The following is a 6000-nucleotide window of genomic DNA, read 5'->3' on the forward strand; positions in this document are numbered from 1 at the left end:
AAATCGACCGAAACCTTAAAGGTCACCAATCCAGTTCTAGAATGGTCTAAGGAATGTAATCAATACCACTGCTTGGGGGGTCTAAATTTGTAAATCCTAACCTCACGTCCCCGTCGGTGGGTGTAGTTCCGTCAGTGCACCTCATGCTGCGCACTGTAAGCATTACTTATGGTTCTTTGCAGCGTCCCTTCCATAGGCCCCTAGCCGCAACCTCTTCCACTCGTTTTACTGTACGTTCGTTCATTTTCTCTTTCTTTGATCTCTCGTCTTACTTTCCATCCTCTACTAGCAGTTGACTCGTAGTGCAACTGCGAGGTTTTCATCCTGACACGCCTTTCATACCTTTTCGCTTTCAATTTTTGTTTCAGCTCTGAATGAGCTCATAGGTCCCAGCGCTTGGCCTTTGGCCTAAATTCTGTATTCTGTTCCATTCCATTATTCCCTACTTCACGTAGATACGTGACCCGGAGTAAAAAAAAAATTACGTGACCCGGAGTAAAAAAAAAAAAAAAAGTACCAGTTTGACATCCTGTACTTTCATGCGTGTGGCTGTTTCTATTGTAATGTTATATATTTTTTTTCAATTACTTTTCCGTGATGTATCCAATTTCGTGAACCCTTAGACGAAGATGGAGAAGGACGGGTATGCGCACTGGGGCCAGGTTTTATGTCTGCTTGCGCTTTCGAGTGACCTTTTTCAGGATTCGTTGGTTCAGTATGCTGGCTTTTTGGACTTCATCAGGAATCTTCTTTTCTTATCGATCTCTATTTTTATGCGAGCTTGAGACCAGAGTGGTTATATAAACAGTATTTAACCAGAGATCTATATCTCTGGTTATATAATATACTTCGTCCCATATAATACTGTTACTAGCATTGATATCTTTTGAAGTTATGCCTCGAATGCAGTGGATTATTTTCACTGATAATCTTGTCCCTGTAAGGGGGTAGGGCCGTCAGTGCACCTCACATGGTCCACTGTAGGCATTACTAAAGGTTGTTCGCAGCGTCCATCATTCGGCCCCTAGCTGCACCCACTTTTAGCCTTACCACTCCTCTTCTGTATTCCATTACCTTTCTATTACTCCTTTGAATGATCACCATTCTTTTGGAAGCTTGAATTTCAAGTAAAATGGACCCCTGTTGTAGTTTTTGAAATGAATAGGCCCATCTTCTGAATAATAATAATAATAATAATACACACACAATAATGGTAATAATTATACCACCTATTCCTCCTTTTTCTTCCATCTTGCTGTCCAACACTCCAACTCTCTCTTTCCACTCTCTTAAGCACTGAATGGCTACAAGTGCCCAGTGCTTGGTTTTATATCCGAATTTTCATAATGAGTCGACGGTCGACTATTAACTTGGTACCTAGGGAAAATGAACTCCTGAAAGATAATTACCTGCAACGCAAGTAATATGTCATGTCTCATTAAAGTGAGTGAGATTTTTTTGTGATAAGTAAAATAGTCTCAGAGACTACTGTACTGACAGATCAGCTCAGACAACGTGGCTTTTGTTAAAATGAAGAACCTGACTTATTTTCAAAAGGTAAGCTTCGATTATAAGCCCAAAATCCAAACTGAGGCAAAAGCCTCAGTGCATCTGAGAACAAAAAACATGACTGAGGGTCAAATTGGGAATGTTGAGAAGGGAGGAAGGCTATTGTGACCACAGGTACAGAGGAAGGTCAAAGGAAGATTTGAAATATTTACGGATCAGAGGGGAAGGGAGGGTTCCCGTAGGGGGGCTATGCCGTCAGTGCACCTCACGCTGTGCGCTGTAGGCATTACTGAAGGTTCTTTGCAGCGTCACTTCGGCCCCTAGCTGCATCCCTTTTCATTCCTTTTACTGTACCTCCATTCATATTCTTTCTTCCATCTTACTTTCCTCAACCCTCTTCTTACAACTGTTTCATAGTGCAACTGCGAGGTTTTCCTCCTGTTGCACCTTTCAAACCTTCTTGTTGTCTATTTGCATATTCAATGTATATGGCCCTGAGCCGAAATAAAGATTATTAATATTATTATTATTATTATTATTATTATTATTAGTCCCCTTTTCAGCGCTGAATGACATCATAGGCCCAGAGCTTGGCCTTTGGCCTAAATTCTGTATTCCATTCCATTTTCAGTAACAGTGGTATTGTTAAAATAAACGTATATAGAATAGTCTTACTCATGAAATATGAGTACATCTTAGAAGATTTCTCACCAGTTCTTGGACATGTTAATTAAACAGCTTATGTACACGCTTGGGGTCTGAATTGTGCTGAGAGGGTTTTAACAAGTTTCTAACATGGAGGGTTATTCCTTGTATTTCGGCACCAATGATTGATGGCATTGCGACGCCATTTCAGTACTGAATCAGTCAGACTGGAATTCGTTCCTTGCATTCTCAGGTCATTCCTAATTCGTTGACGCAAAGATACCTAGTCTTCCAAAGTCTATAGACCTTGGATTTGCCCAACTCTGGGGATTGAATTAAATACATAATAATAATAATAATAATAATAATAATAATAATAATAATAATAATAATAATAATAATAATATTCTTTATTTCAGCTCAGGTCCATATACGTGGAACATTCAAATTACAGACAGTACCATTCACACAATCTAGATAGAGAATGACATTTCTTCATAGTTCTTTTTCTGTATACATTCATCCGTCCAGATTATTCGTCTCATTCCCGTCGCAAATCTGAGATTTCCAAGAAACGGGTGAAACAGAAACTTAATATTTATAAAGTTGCCCTTGTTGGGGGGTGGGGATTTTGGGACCTCGTGACGTCAGCTGTGACGTCGCAATTGATATTCTAGCACAACTAGATACGACTCAGATTTGTAATGATCTTTCTTCAATGTTGTGTTGAAATTATATATATATATATATATATATATATATATATATATATATATATATATATATATATATATATATATATATATATATATATATATATATATTATTATATATATACATATATATTATATATATATATATATATATATATATATATATATATATATATATATATATATATTTTCTCTTTTTCTTTTTTGTGGGGGGGAATTTCTCTGGGATTAGAGGTTCCCAAGGATTTTATATTCACGTTCTTTTATATTCCCTTTCTACTCCTAAAATGACAATTTTTTTATTTTAATGAAAATTTTAATTTTTGCCTTCTCTGGGATTCATGATTCTTCACTATGATTTTATTTTCACGGTCTTGTATATTCCCTTTCTATTCTTTAAATATAAAGAATTTTTTTTATTATTACAATGAAAATTATATTTTTTGCTTCCTCTGTTATTCGTAAGTCTTCAGTGCGGTTTTATATTCACGTTCTTGGATTTTCCTTTTTTTTTTAACCTAGGGTTTAAAAGATTATACAGAAAGAACATTGAAAATTATCCCGGAATTCACGAATGTTTGCCTTTCAAATTCTTCAGTTTAATTTTGTGTACATGTTCTCTCCGTAGGGGGGTAGTGCCGCCAGTGCACCTTACGGGCTGTGCATTGTAGGCATTACTTACGGTTCTTCGGCCCCTAGCTGCAACCCCTTTCATCCGTTTACTCTACCTTCATTTATATTCTTTCTTTCATCTTACTTTACACCCTCTTCTAACAAGGTTTTCCTCCCGTTACACCTTTGTAATCTTTACTCTCAATTTTCCTTTCAGCGCTGAATGACCTCATAGGTCTCAGGGCTTGTCCTTAGGCCTAAATTTTATATTTTATTCTATTCTTGATTGTGTGCACATTCTTGTAATTTGATTTCTTACTCTGTAAATATATAAACGTAAGTTTTAAAATACTATACACAAAGAGAATTGAATAAAAACTTTTTTTTCTAATTCCAGAAATCCAAGAATTTAATTTCCTTCGTTTCTCTACTGATGCTCCTACTACACATCAAGATTCCTTTTCGTAGAGAGACATTTCTTTTGGTAAATACCAACTTTCTAGACGAATAGAGTTCATTTTTTAACCTCACTTAACTAGACGCCTTCTAGAATATAGATTATTAGGTAAAACGCCACAGTAATGCATAGGAGTTACTGCATTTATCAACTTCAGTTGGTTGAAGAGACTACCGTGCAAAGGGTCGAAAGCTCCATTTGTAACTATTTTTGTATTTTGGTAGGTACAGCCTTGCTCATTTACATTACTGTGGCTTTTTTCATATCATTTACGGTCAAAGCATAGTGATGCACCATTGATGTAAATTATTATTCATAATGCCTCGGAGATGGCATCAATTTAATATTACCTTTTCTGAGTGAAATATTTTTATTCAGTAACCAAATTCATGAAAGGGCATACTGGCATACGGTTAAGTACAGTATGCCAGGAGAAACTTGTACCCAGATAACGTGATCATTTCTTCACATCTTGACACCACCATGTTTCCACGTTTTGGGTTAGTGCCGTCACTGTGCCTTACATGGTGCACTGTAGACATTTCTAAAGGGTGTTCGCAGCATCCCCTCGACCCTTAGTTGCACCCACATTTTAGCCTTTTACATGACCTCCATCTCGATTCCTTTCCTGAATTTTGCTGTACAACCTCTCTAACTATTACGTCTCACAACCTTAAGTCCTTGTCCTTCATTTCCTTTATCTTATAACAGCCTGCCAGAGGATGTCGTGCAATTGGAGCTTCAGATGTTCAGGCGAAGATGCAATGTATTACTACCCTAATGTAATTCTCCTTGTACTGTAATAATTTACTCACATTTTTCTCTTTATTTATTAATTTGCCAATTATTTTTTATTTTTTGGTAAGTGATTTCTTTCTGTATTTCCCATTACCTTCTGTTACTTCTTTCTAATGAGCACTATAATTGCAGATGGAAGCTTGATTTGTCCGCCCTTATGGTGGGCTTGTTCCATATGAATAATATGGTCCATCTTCTGAATAATAATAATAATAATATAATAATAATAATAATAATAACACACATTCTCTTTATCTTGCTGCCCAGCAATTTTATAAATCAATCAATCAGTCACTTTGTCCACCCTATCCTTCTGATCCAAGTCCTAACCTTTGTCCATACCAATCAATCATTTAATTTTCTATGTCCCTGACCAGATCAGGCCACTGGGTAGCTTGTTTCATTGACCATTGACTGGACCAAAAAAAAATGGCGAAATCATGACTTTCGGACTAGAGAAACACCCTTGAAGGTGAGTTTATGCGGTGAGTCTATTAAAATAGAATTTTGGGTAACGAATCGTAATTATGTGTTTGAATTTATGACGTAGGTTCAAATCTTGGCTAAAAATCGTAATAATGTGCTTGAATTTATGACGTACAGTAGGTTCAAATCATGGTTAAAAATCGGCCACGTGCTTGAAATTATGACGTAGGTTCAAATCATGGCTAAAAATCGTAATAATGTGCTTGAATTTATAGCGTAGGTTCAAATCATGGCTAAAAATCGTAATAATGTGCTTGAATTTATGACGTAGGTTCAAATCATGGTTCAATATCGTAAAAATGTGCTTGAGTTTATTGCACAAGTTCAAATGACGGCTAAAGCTTGGTGATTTTTAAAAAGGCCATAACATTTCGGGCCCAGAGACTGAAAAATTAATTGGAATGGCGGAACGAACCTGCATATGATTCTGGTTGACGAAAGCTTCGCTTTTTGGGGGGGAATAAATACTGAATAACCTTCGGTACCAGAGAAACTGGTCGACGCCAGATGTGCTTCTAAAAGTGGCCGACTTTTAGCAGGACCAAAAAACACAGACACACACACACACAAAAGTGGCATTAAGAGAACTCTGAAATGTCATGAATCAAAAATGCAAGAGGCCAAGCAAACTCACCCAGACACACCCCACTCACAGACTCTGGGGCTCGATGCAAGCCATGTCTAAGAGCGTCCCGCTGAGTTTTCTCTCTCTCTCTCCTCTCTCTCTCTATCTCTTTTATCCCCCTACATTATCTCTTTTATCTCTCTCTCTCTCTCTCT

This window comes from Macrobrachium rosenbergii, chromosome 55, assembly GCF_040412425.1.
Source record: "Macrobrachium rosenbergii isolate ZJJX-2024 chromosome 55, ASM4041242v1, whole genome shotgun sequence".
Taxonomy (NCBI): domain Eukaryota; kingdom Metazoa; phylum Arthropoda; class Malacostraca; order Decapoda; family Palaemonidae; genus Macrobrachium; species Macrobrachium rosenbergii.